Here is a 14,828-nt window from a genome sequence, read left to right on the forward strand (position 1 = left end):
GAATAATGTTATATTCAAAAAATAAACTACTTTAAATCCATGCCTACAAAGCAAGAAATATGGTTCCGTACTGGACATGGTCCCTTCCCTCAAACCTAACCGGAACATCTGCTCCTGCACCCCAGAGCCTAAGGTCAAGAAAACTGAGATGGGCACAGTAGGCCATCGGGCTGTCACGCCACTGAGTTTTGTAATTTTATTCATTGATGTAACTTATAATAATTTAAATAGGAAGCTGTTCGTCTCACTCTTTATTAGCGTTTTTTTTTTAATTTCCTACTTAGAATTTTAAGATTATTTAGATCAATTATCACTTTCTCTCGCTCCCACTCTCTCGCTCTCTTTTTATTAATATAATAATAAAGAGGGAATTATAAAGTAAAGAAACATAAAGTCATAGGAGAAAAACAAATTTTCTACAACAATGGGTAAATAGTTAATATTTAAAGCAAAAAAACCGGAAAAAAAGCACGGAAAGAACTTAAATTTGCAACAACTTTCGCACAAATTAGAATTTCGATACAAAATTTCCTTTACGTTCGCAAATAAAAACAGCTCTTTCTACGCATCAAATTTTAACCCCGTAGACCAAAGATTGTATTTTTTTCCAAGCAAATTGAATAATTCTAACTAAGTGTCGAATCTTGTGCTTTTTTATTTTGTCGCCCTCTCCATAAGCTTTTCTACATAACATCGTGATTTCAAGTCTTTAAGTTTTATAGATTCTGTGCAGCAAAGAAAATTGCAACGTAAAGAAAACGTGATATAAAATTTGAAAAAAGGGCATTTTAAAATTGCTCTTAACTTTTGGAAAAAAAACTCTTTAATGATCATAAACAAATATGGCGAAATTTTAATTCCGTAGTTGCTATCAAACAAATTAGAATTTTGAAAAAAAAAACTATTTTTTTAGTTCATAAACCTGTTGCTCTATCACCATGCCAAATTTCCTCTCTGCACCTGTATTCCTGCGGCCTGTAGAGGTCTGTGTAGTATTTTTTCCAACAATTAATTATTCTCGAATGAATTATTGAAAGTAATTTTTGTAATTCTATTGTAATTCCACACTTTTGTAGTTTTAAGTCTCTACGTCTTACAGTTTTGGGGCAACAAAACAAAATTCGACGTCAAGATGAACACCCAAAACTGCGTCGACGGCGGTCCTCACGATTTTTCAATATAGAGATCGACACATTTTAAGACAAAATTAATTCATATCTCTTAATTTCATCAGGTCTTTTAAAATATTTCGCTTAATCCAATATTTTCTCATCTTTGTATGTGTATCGTAGAGAACTAGAGAGAAAAGCTTATACTTATTTGTTCATCTACTCCATTATCAACAGAGCAGATTGAAATTAAAGATCGAGGTATTTAATAATAGAATAACAATTAAATTATCAGTTCAATGAATAGTATTAATTAAGCTATACCATAAAAAGATGATATCGTTGTAATTAATACTTACTTTCCTCGAGTTTGGTGCAAATTTTGATTGAGTATAAGTAGGAATCAGAGTTGGATTCGGACATTTCAACTACTGATTACCCAGTTCTAATCAACGTTACAAAATCATACACTAAACTGAAAGAAAACCACTGATACAATTAATTAAGCTTAAATGTTTCTATTTTCTTAATTTCCTTGCAGGGGACTTTACGTTATTAGATTATGCATAATACATTTTTAGAAGCTTATCTCCTGAAAAACAAAATTAACTGAAATTAGTATCATTTGGCATGATGCTATTGTTGGCAGCCATGCTAGCCACAATCAAGCAATTTTTATCGGTACTTATCCCTATCAGTGGACCGTGAAAAACACAAAACTTCTATTGGTATGTTTCGTAATTATTTATAACCCCACGAATTTCCATAATATCTATAGTATTATTGGTCAAAATTAATTTAGAATTTTTGGCTGCACTATTATATGTCAGATTGTTTACTATTCCCCTTAACTTTATTTTTCGAGGCTTTGTCACCAAAGAAAATAAAACAGCCATAGTTTAAGTGCCTTACACTTGAAGCAATGCGATGATTTTAAATTATGTATATAATCTTGCCATGAAGAATTATCTATGAGTTAAATCAGACAAATAACTAAAAAAAATTTTAAGTTTTTTTAATCTTTTTTTGCCAATTAGGCGACATTTTTCCACCTAGATGAAAATTATTAAAATTACTGCCTTAGTCTCAGTTTTTGCAAATTTTTCTGAGCTCAAGTAATACAGCATTGGAGTAAGATTTTAAATATTAAAAAAATTAGAACACAAATGAATTTCATTTTTACAAAACTGTGGCCTTTCTCCATATTGACGTTGAGCGACATTTTCAAAATAAACACAGACAACGCTGTCTTTAGATAGGCCAATTTTGACCTATCAGTTTCAAACTTACAGCGGTTATTCGCAAAAAAGCACCATTTCATATTATGACGGAGAATTCGAAAAACAGACTTAATGAATCAGAGTCTAATTTTTATTGATTTACGTTATTGAATGCACAATTCCTTTTTCTTTATTTTAACTACCGTTGATTTTATATTATTGAATTCTATGGAAACACGCTTTAAAAACAAAACTGTAAACAGATGGAACACGTCGTTTCAGATAAGTTCAGGAGTACTGTCTCAGTAACGTCGCACCAATCCAATGCAACTAAATAATATTGCGAAGATTGCTTAATAATACAAATATTATAAAAATATTACACCTAAAGAAATGGCAGAAAAGGCGCACATCATAGAAGGGCCAAAAATCTCAAAAAAAGGTTACTTAGAAATTAAACGTATTTTTTTCCGATTACCTTTTCGAATTTAGATGTATTATTCACAAATGTAGGTTGAGTGCATAGATGAGGACTTTAATGCTGTTTTCGAAAATTCTGTCGTAATATGAAATGATGCTTTTTGCGAATAATATGCTATTTTTAAAACTGCTGTGAGTTTGCAAAACTCTTGACTGTTAGATAGTTTTGACTATCTAAAGCCAGAGTTGTCTGCTCTCATTTTGAAAAAGGCGAAAAACGTAAATATGGAGAAAAGCCTCGGTTTTATGAAAATAAAAAGCGTTTGTGGTCTATTTTGTTTAATATTCTATTACCTGCCCCAATGTTGCATTACCTGGGCTCATGAAAAATCACAAGAACTGAGAATAAGGCAGTTATTTTGATAATTTTGATCTAGGTGGAGAAATGTCACCGAATTGGCCACATTTTGCCAAATTGCCGGATTTTTTTTAAGAAGCGTTTTATAATTTTTTAAATATTAAGGTTATTTGTCTGAAATAAAGTGCAAATAATTCTTCACGGAAATATTATATTTATTAGTTTAAAATCATCTCATTACTTCAAGTTTTGTTAACCCTTGAGTCACAATGTCTAATATCCAAGAGATTTGAGACAGCTTGTTTTCTCATTCATTCAACAATGCTTTTTTCTGTTTGCTTGCTTTTCAAAGAGATTGTCTTTGTAAAAATAGACGTAGGTCACAGTTTTTAATAACAATTCAAATAATAAGAAATATATGAAATTTCATTCGAGTAACCTTCTAGACTGTTGTATGGCATATAAACATGTTGCTGCTTGAGTCGAGTGGATTTTATTTCCTGACCAACACGTGAAGAAATAAACTATTAAGATAACTTACAATGCAAAATAAATTCAGATTAAAATTTTCATGTCTTATAAAAAGTCATGAAAAGAAACTAAACAATTAATTAAGCTCACTTAACTGAATTTTAAAATGTTTTCGTATTTATAAGTTTCTTTATCAACTACCTATTTCTAAGCATAAATTGCATTCTCTGCCATTATTTAAAGTTTGGGTCTCAAAAGGTTAAAACATTGAACAAAATAGGTTCTGATAATAATTTTTTGACAAACGAAGGGCTGCCAGGGAAAAAAAACATCATTGTTTTTTGAATAAGGGTTAAAGAAGCAAAGTACAAGTGCAGAAATGGAACTCAGAGACATAAATCATTATCCGGGTTCGAATCCAAATGATGGCTGGTCGATACAAATTCCGCTCCCAGCTCACATCGACCTCAGCAATAACGTAATCTGTCCTCAGTGGTAGATGGATCATGGGTTTGAGTCTCCTTGCCATCGGACTAGCCACGGTAGGTTTTCGTAATTTTCCTCACCATGTAACCAAATGAGGGTTAGTTCCATCAAAGTTTCATCCATATGTGCGTTAGTCCTCTTGTATTCGAAAGTAAATTTCTCCCAGTACTTTATACTAGAGTTCCCTTGTCTTCTAGATAGGGTTCAAATTAACGAGGATACGGAATTGAACATTGATAGTCGTAAACTCAACCTTGGTTCGGCTGTTCGACGACTATTATAAAAAAATATAAATGAAAGTATTGAAATGGACATGCCACTGTTTCAGTTCCATAACCAAGGCTCTAGTCAGTAATGGAAAAGCAACATGGTAAATGCATACTAAGAGGTTTAACCTTCAGGTTTATTCCTCTTCATCTTTTGGTAACCACTTAGCTCCTGTTTCTCTTGTAGCTTTTCATATGTCGTTTTGTATTTAAACAAAGACCCAAAACTACAGGTAGTCTATTACTTGATCGTTATTTGCTCTCGATGCTCGTTGTTTTGCTTTATTCTTTGTAACACAAAGTGTGCCCTATTCTCTTACAGACATTATGTGCAGTTCAAAAACTTTTCAATGAAAATTCATCTTGTCATTCCCATTAAGCATCCCATTCTATTTATTGGTCAAAAAATGTTCTATCAATTATCTTGTCATTCCTATCAAGCATCCCATTCTATTTATATGTCAAAAAATGTTCTATCAATAATCTTGTCATTCCCATCAAGCATCCTATTCTATTTACAGGTCAAAAAATTTTCTATCAATTATCTTGTCATTCCCATCAAGCATCCCATTCTATTTGTAGGTCAAAAAATTTTCTATCAAGTATCTTGTCATTCCCATCAAGCATCCCATTCAAATCAGCATAATTGACATTCATAACAGACTTGTCTGTCAGAACGATTTTCCCTTATCCGCTAAACAATTTAAAACCAAAACAAAATCTTCGCAATTCCATAACCTGAACAGTAAAATATTCTGCCATTTAAATAACATGACTATCAAACCCCTTGTGGTTACCAATCAGAACTCCAATTATACTTTTTGTATGCACCTGTATAAAATATTCATGGACGGAAAGAAAAAAAACAATCATAATTGAGTTGAGACTCTAGTTATGAACTAGTGCTTTAACTATATTCTTAAACATAGGCTCAAAGATAATTATAATTTTGTCATTAATTTAAATGGTTGATTATAAAAGGTAAGCAAACCGTGGTTGCTACGACTTTTAAATGCATATTAACTGCTTCGTTAAGATTTCCTAACGTGGTGTTAAGTTAGGCAAAAAGTGTTTATTTAACTAATAGATCTGAGGACTTAATGACTGGCTTAGGAAGGAAAAAAAAGGAGTAAAAAAAGGAGAGCAGGGAAAATGACACGATACATTAACTTCCTCTCCTAAATCTGCTTTTACTTTTTCTAGACTTTTAATGAGGGTAGATTCTAGATTAATAAGAAAAAAAAATATCGTAAAATAAAATTTAGCGAAAAAAATGAATTAAAAAAATGTTCATGATAACAAATGTAAAAAAAAACTAATTTCAAAACTTTGATGGGTCTCAGTAACATGTTGATATAGTTGAATATATTTTAGAAACAATAAAAAAAAAACACGGGTCGCCAAAAGTTTTTTAATGCTTATTTTTCGGAATTTTATTCATTATTTTCAACATCATGGTTTACCATCGTGCGCCATACCATAAAAAAGGAAGAAAAAATGACGAGAATATTTTTTTTTCCATCAGCGCTCATTTTACGAGCTTAATGTGCATTATTCTGCTTAATTAATTCAGGATTTTGTGAAAATACTTTTTTTGCTGGTATCGCTTATTTGGCGATTTTTTATACCACCAGTAGAAGAAAAAAAACGCAACTTATGCCACGATTTATAAAAATGTCTTTCTCAAACGTAAAATGGCGACAATAAAGTAATATATACTAATTAACGAAAGAGGTTAAAATAAGCAAAACAAAATTTAAATTACAGAATTTTTAGAAATAAAGGGGTTTTTAAAGTTGGTAAAAAAAAAGGAGAGAGGGACGATGCGGGGGTATATACAGCATGCGAGAATGAGCAATTTTGTTCTAAAGAGAAGAGAAATAAAAATTTTGATATGCCAGCAAATTAGTTGCCACTTAACGAGTTCAAAAACAAATGTAAAAGAAATGCCAAGCGCTTTTATGAACGAAAAAAATTAAGCAGATTTCACAAGCTAATGGATTTAAGTGACGGTGACACTTAAAAATGATACGACTTCAAATAAACTTTATGAGCGAAAAAGTTTTTTTCTTTATCTCCGTTTTTTTTAGTTCTCGCGTAAAAACATTCAGGAATTTTAGAACGAGGGAAAATAAGGGGTAGGGGAAGGGGTCTACAAAATAAATCAGTGTCAACGTGACGTATTTTTCTCGAAGTTTAATTAAACTTTTCTAACATAAAAAATTAATTCTTTAAGCTCCAAAATTAGACAGCCTAAAACATAATGTTAAAAGGGCATGACACGACTATACGCGTTATCAAATGATAAAAAATATATATTGCATCAAAGCGAAATATGATATATTTATGTTAAAAATGGGAAAAAAATAATACTTTAACAATCGAAGTTCATAAGCCGAGTCCCAATGAATTTGCCTTTTGACAGGGGCATTATTAAAATAATTAGTTTTAATTAACAAAATAATTTTTGAGGGATAAAAAAAATTACGAAGAGTTGATGTTTTGTCACAAGTGAATTAAAATATTCTTTTTTAGAAGCGCAGATAAAGTAAGGGTTTAATTTTTTTATACTATTCAGATAACTAAATTAGACTTTAATGATGTTTTTTTATAATAAAAAGTAAGATAAGCTTTTATTTGCTCTTATCAAAAAATGCAAGACAAGAAACTAATTTAAAATTTAAGTGAAAAATTATAAAAAAGAGTTCCTTTATTCTTTTTGAAAAAGGTTTTATTTTTCGAATCCCATCAAAAAATAATACGAATGAAAATAGTGTTTGTATGAAAGGGTACAGCTGATGTGTGAAACAATATAGCTAATGGTTATGATCCGAAAAACAAGAAATATGCTGTGCACTATAGTAAGCACTTTCAACTTTCTATCCCTGTTCTAGTAGACAGTAGATCTCTGGACACAGGGAGGTTAGGTACAGATTAGTTGTTAACGTAATCTAAACTACATCGAAACACCAGACGCGGCCAATAGTTGGTGACATAAGACTTTGACCTGCTATTAAGCCATGGTCAGGGATTTATCCTTAATGATGTTTTTAAGGACAATACTAACATTAGACTACTACAATTCTGATCAGAAGGCAGATGTTAAACGGACTTTGTCTTACGCTCTCTAACCACAAAACCATACTTAGATTTCTCCGGCCTTACATTAGAGTAGGATTCTGAATCCCTGAGACTAGATCAGAGAACAGAAAACGCAGTTTCATCGAATACCCATATTTTAGCAAGGGGGACACCAGTTCACACACACAAGCCGTGGTCGGCGAAGACTAACCCACCACACAGAGAGAGAAACCTTGACGTCGGAAAGAAACCTGAAATAAGAAAAAACACACACCACCCTGTACCAGAGACTCAACTAAATAGTCAGTCAATGCTTGTCCTGACCAACCAGGACCCAATGCCCAAAAGTAGATGATTCGTCAAATATTCAATGCACCAAACAACTGTGAAAAAGGATCTCAGCACAATGGTTGGCCAAATTATCATTTAACCAGTGATCGAAACTCTCGATTATTTATTCTCCTTATATACTCTCACGTTACATACTCTCACGTTATACAACTCTCACGTTACATAAAAAAAAATAGTCCCGCAGTGGACTGATCGTTAAGACACGGTTCCCAGCAGATCACCGAATTCAAGCATCACTGGCTACGGTCAGTGTGCAGGTGGGTGACCACTTGGATCAGACTGCGTAGGATCCGAGGGTGTGCGGTATTGGTCCTCGTTAAACTGTGCTACCGTACAGTGCTCGACTTCGCGCGCAGGTCGTCGGGCTACCGAAGCGGGGGTGCCATCCCCTCCGCAGAGGATCAAAATCGTGATGGCATGTCTTCGGATCATCCTCCGGGATGTTCCCAAACCGTCGCCAATAGCCCATTGTGCAGCTCTAGTGCGACGTAAATTAACAACAACAACAGCAACATAAAAAAATAAAAAAATTAAAGATTTTTAAAATAAAGTACTTAAAGTTTGAAATTCTAGAAAAAGAAATATACAATAGTGTATATTTCTTTGAATTTTCTTTATTTGTATATAATTTGTATATTTCTATTAAATTTTTATTTTCCCAGTATTTATTATAAAACTCTCAATCTTAAGTAAAACAACAAAAAAAATTAGATTGTTGCAAAAATATCTTTATTTTCTATTTTCGATCTCTTACCATCCTAGTTGGAATATCGTTAAAGTTTAGCTACCATAAAAGAACATCATGCAATCTATAATCCTCGCAAAAACCAACAACATGTTCCCCTCCTCCCCCGACCACACCGGAGGGACCAATTACGAAAGAGCAAATATGAATCCACACAGAGTGGAAGAATATTAAAAGAAAAATTCTAGAACATGTTATCAAGTGGTGATCGGAAACGAAAGCCACCTGTAAAGCCCTTCTATTAGTCTAAAAGCCTCACCGTGAAAAGCCATCTGTTTTCCCAAGTCGCTTTGTCAATATAAGCACCCATTTCTTAATAAATAAGTAAAATATAGCCGCGTCTAGATGGCAAGGTCTGAAGATGCGCAAACAAAATAGAGATGTGTAGACAAGAAAGAATTTAATGATGCGTAGACCATATTCCGCCATTTGTTCTTTAAGCCAAAAAGGGTGGCGGGAAGTAATGTCTTCTATAGGGAGCTTCCAGAAGCTTTTTGGATCATTGCATTTGATCATGTGTGCTAGATTAGGAATGGAATATAAACTGTGACGCTGCTTTGGGTACTGTTTTTTGTTCGAATTGGAAGAAAACTCATCTAGTGATGGGCATATATGTTATATGAGGACATTATAAAAGTGGTGCGGTGTGCTTTGGGGGCACGCATCTGTTGATCACTCAGCGAAAGTTCTGGGAATTAACGAAAGCAGACCGTTCGTAGATCAACAGAGTCTGCAATAGAATGTCTGGTTTATTAAAACACAAACAAGGGTTCTGAGAGATGTAAGGAAAAGATGAACAATATATTAAAGTGATGGATCGAACTAAAGGGAATGTTTTGAGAAAAGAATAGGGTTTGTCAATAAAAAAAGTAAAATTTTTTTTAAATAAAAAATTGGAAATTTCGCTGAGCAAGATCGTTAAGATACTTATAAGTGAACAGTATTACGAAAACGATTTTTTCGCTTTCGAACTTTTTAACTATTTGTACTTTTAACTGATTAATTTTGAGCTTGTTATTACATTTAATTAAGCATTTCGAACACAAATAGCTTACCTAAAAATCAAGGGGTATCAATTTGTTATAATATACTCTCAGAAAAATATGTTCAACGATGAAGTATAGAGGCAGATATTTTGAGTCACACTGTTAGAAATTACTCCACAAATATGGTTAACTAGCAATTTATTTAATTGTTATTTTATTATATTCAACGAAAGCTGTTAAATAACCATGAAAAAGATGATATTTAAACTCTTAAGAGTGAGAAAAAACCTTCATTGTTTGGTTTTTCTTAATACGGTAAAACAGCCGGAGCTCTATCTGCACCAACTAAGCCCCCTTATAAAGCCATTTTGTTCTGTGACTGGGTACATGTTGTAGCTAATGGCGCTAATCGGTCAGTCTAATGACCGATCAGTCTAATCGGTCAGTCTCATGACCGGAAACAGGGTTTCAAATCCCAGAGTTGATACTACAATATTTCTTTCACTACTTTTTTCATTCTTTCCAGTGTTCTGCACTCTTTAATTGGTGATCCTGCACTATAAGAATACGAATTATCATTCACGCATAAATGAGGCAGCACCCACTGAACTCCAATGTCCATTTAATCTCATTTTTATAGTTCTGAAGCTATGCAAGTCGTAAATGGTTACTAAACCGTATAGTTTTGTACTCACGGTTTTTTAACCGATTCAGTTGTAAATGGTTTCAAAACCGTAAAGGTAAAAAATGTACATACCCATGAATTTTATGGTCAATCTTGTGGACAGACTTCTGCCGGTTATATTTCCGTAATTTCAGAATGTATATTACGGTGCAAAATTTGTGTAAGTGTTAAAATGAAGCATACTTTTTGTTTAAGTTGAACCTATAATAGTGTAATCAAGTTTAAGAAATTAGTATTTATTAAGATTGCTACAACTTTGTGACGGTATTATCGTTTATCACTCTGTAAAATTTCTTTAAAAAAATAAGATCATATAGTAAAAAATATAAATAATGTAGTTGACAAAAATTACAACAATTTTTTTTTACTATAAGGAAAGTGTCATGGTGTCTCAGCACTGACTGTGGTTTTGTTACTATACAGAAATAATTTTCAGTCTCTGGCAACTATAACCTATAACTATAACTTCAAGTACTGAATTAAAGGATAATATTTTTTTTCAAATTGTTTTTCATAATATATGTTAATAATTGTAGCAATTGCTCTTTATATTTCGGCCATAAAACAAAATCCACTAACTTTAAATAAGATACTTACATACCATAAAAATGTCCAAAAGTATACTTTTATATTATCTTTTTTAAAACTTTTCCTAGTAATTAAGAATAAAATCCAACTAATGAGGGTAAATCAGATTATAGTTTTTGATGAAAAAAATCTCTTTGTAAATGTATTCAGATAGCAATATTTGTATTATTTAAAATATCATTTTTAAGTGAAAAATTAGTACTCAATATTGTCCAATATATTGGACGTGATGAATATTATGAAGGTCTGAGTGCCAATTTAAAATTTATCAATATTTCAGTAAATTATAAACTAGCAAATAATGTATTTAATTTTTATTTATTTATTTATTTGAAAACAAAATTCTTGCATAATTTACACCCAAAAATCGATAATGAATTCAAGTATTTTTTTTACTGATTACAGTAACTTTTTGACATAGCATAAAATGTTAAATGAAACGATTAAGCAAATAAAGGTAGGTTATTAAAAGTATAAACTCAATGTATTTAGTACTATAATGAATCATCTTTTATTTAAGAAAATAATTTTAGTGTAAATCGCCACATTTGATTTACCATACACTGTGGGATAGTATTCCAAAACCTTAATAGAGATAATAGATTAGTTTTCCACGCTTAATATCACAATCTATTAAAAAAAAACTTATATGCACCCCTGTCCATTAGTTAAGGAACAAACACATTTTTGCGGATAACTTGAGAAATAGGAAACCAAATTAAGAGATATTTTGTAAAAAAATATGCGAAAAAAACAATGGTAAAGGAAATAATGAAAAAGCTGACACATTAATTTATAAAAGCTACAGCAAGACTTTAAATAAGGTTTTAAAATCTCAACACAATACCTCAGAGAAGTATCGAGTCAGAGTGTATAGTCTTTGTCAGAGTGTCAGAGTGTACAGCCTGGCACTTTAAGCTGCGAAAATGCCCGCTTGAATTAGTGGAGACAACATCACTCTTGGACACAGAAAAGATGAGCCTATGTTAACTGATGTGTCTCAAATCAATCTGATCTAAAGTTCTCGACGCGCTCACATATCTGTAAAACTAGAAAACCATCCTCCTGATATATTATGGCAATGAAGGTCGAGTTGTTATGTTACGTCATGATAAACGGTCCTCTCGTTCAAAAACTAGTTTTTAAGCAGTTTTAATTGAATACAATATGATTATGTCCAAATTTTGTCCGAATTCAATCGGGAACAAAATCTGCGTTAATTCAGAATAGCATTTTAGAAAGTTTTTAGTGAATACATTTTAATTCAGATGTAACAATCTGTTTAACAGAAAAGAAAAAACTGATTATAGAAGTCTTGATTCGTGAGAAATAATCGTAAAAATAAACAAAATACAAAAAAGGATTGCTGAATTACCAAAAACAAAAATTTTACAACAGGAAATGTACTAGAGTTTTAATTTTAAAAAGCAAAATAATGCATCAAAAATAAACAATGTGAACAAAATAAAGATATACGAGAAGGATCACTGAATAGCATCAAGATATCCGAAGAAAAAATGCAAATCAATACATTATTTTAATATTTTTACAATAATTGGAACCCTTACGATAATTTTAATAGGACTGTATGTGATGACACCATGACGAAGGCTGTACCTAACACGGTTTTATAATTAGCGCAATTTACAATTAGCATTATTTTATTCATTTTTATGAAAACGAATAATATTTTGCTATTGTATTCACGTTTGGTACCAAGATATTTCAGGCATAGATTACACATTAAGAAATATTTTTCAAAAAGTATATAAATTAATTTCATGTGTTAAGTGCAGGACAAAATTGTGAAGACGCCTTATTTAATTATATTAACTGAAACTTATACGTAAATAAAAATCACTATCAGAAACATAGAACAAAAGGGGAAAAAAATATGAAACAATATTTTTTCCAGGATATCTAACATTAATTGGAACTCACACAATAAAATTAATTAGAATTCTTACAAAACGAAAGATACTTATTCTGAATGCAAGCATAAAATGAATCTGAGAAAAAAATATAAATATTATTTTTTCAGAGCTTCTTAAATTAAATGAATCTTATAAAATAATTTTCTAACTATCATTTCAATAACTAAGCAAAATAATGTATAAAATATTTAAGTCCGGAGAAATTATCTTTATTAATTCCAGATAATTACTGGACAAATTATCTAGAAAAAAAATCTTTACACTATACAGCATTAAAACTATCTCATTGCGCGATTTTTTGCAATTAAGTTATAGAGGATAATACTAAATAGCATAACATAATCGTCGAATGTCACATAAAATATTTAAGAAAAAATTATTTTTCCAAGCCAAAAAAAAAATTCGAATTATTCATGGTGCTTCTTCTAAATCTAATTATCATTATGTATTAAAAGAACGCACTGATAATTCAAAAGGGCAAAGAATCATTTACCGTTCATTAATAGAAATCTTTAGAGTGATTAAAAAAACATCATATCTTCCATTTCATTTAAGAAAGATAGAAATAATCCTATCGTCCATAATTACTTTCAAAATAAATTATCGCCAAAAAAAAAAAAATTCCGCTCTGAATATATAACTCAAGTTTTCTAGGTGGGTGCTTAAAGATTTATATGGTCTTCTCCGTAGATGTCATTAATGATTAGTAATACAAACACTGAAGAGAGTTTTCCAAACCAGTTTAGAAAAAGTGTGAAGAAACTAATTTTGGTTTGAAGACGCTCTTCACTATACCAAGAATGGAGAACATTTTTTTTCCTCATCATTGTAAGGTTGTACTTTAAAGCCGGTTTCTTGCAAAAAAAAAACCGGTTTTCCATAGAGGAGGGTACCTTGTTTGTTTTTCACGGTTCGAACTACTAATTACTGAGCTAATTGATTTCTTTACCTGGTCTCTTATCACTCACCATACACTTCTTCTCATTTTCCAATTTATTTTTTTTTCTACTCCAGAGCATCTCCTTGTTGATGTAGTTTGGGGATGCTTTTTTTTTCATCTTCCTCTTCCCTTTTGTTTCAAGGGAATGAGAAGAACCTTTTCTTTTCAAAAGTCCTCCTAATTAGCGGGAGATCGTTAAATATTAATTTCATTTGCAAGCGTTCGGTTTAGCAAATTGTTGGAAGAAGAAGAAGAGGAGGATGCTATGGATGGAGGATGGAGAGAAGGGATGATATAAGGAGGATGGAGAGCAGAAAAAAAAATTAAAGTAGAAAATAGCTTTCAAGATCCTTTTCCTCTTCGTTCTTGTCATTAATTACCAGGTTCTTCCATTGCTTCAGGGTTTTGCGATCTATGCACGAGTACATCTGTCAAATAAGTGGCTTGTTAAAAACAGAAAAGGTTAATTTGGAAGTTTCTTAAGAACTGGCATTGAACGGTGAAGTTGGAATTTTCTTCCTTTTTTTTCAGTTTCTTTCGTTTTTGTTTTGTGCGTCGATTAGGTTTGAGAATTTTTTCTACCCCTTACTTTACCGTTAAATTACGGCATTACTTTTTTTTTAATTCTTTTTATTTTTATGTTAGTAGTAATTACGAAAACAGATGCATTTCCTATTATTAATGAAGACTAATTGAGAATCAAATAAATGAAGAAATAGCCACCGGGGGTGAAGAAACGGAGTGAGAATGTTCTAGAAAGGAAAAAGGGAGTTCCAATTTACGTTTCTTTCAGTGCTTTGACTAGCTCAGTTACGAATGAAAAGGTTACAAGTTTATTTCTCGTTTCAGTATCGGACTTGTAAAGAGGAATTTTTTTTTACTACCTTTCTTTTGTTTTATATTAATTAGGCTTATTCATCATTTTTAGTAAAGGAGGTTTTTATTCTCTATTGCAAAATTTAAAAATGGCGTGTTTAAAAAGCTGTAAAACAACATTTGGTTACAAAAAAAGTCTAAACAAGATGATAGATTTTAAAGAGAAGGATTTTCAAGAACTAGAGAGCCCTTAGAATTATGAAATCTTATTTTGCTCATATGTATTTCAATAATTTATAATGAAAAAAATAAATAATGAAAACATTATGAGTAATAGATTTAAGGTTTTTAGAGGTATCTTTCTATATGGCA

This window comes from Parasteatoda tepidariorum, chromosome 3 (genome assembly GCF_043381705.1).
Source record: "Parasteatoda tepidariorum isolate YZ-2023 chromosome 3, CAS_Ptep_4.0, whole genome shotgun sequence".
NCBI classification, from domain to species: Eukaryota; Metazoa; Arthropoda; class Arachnida; order Araneae; family Theridiidae; genus Parasteatoda; species Parasteatoda tepidariorum.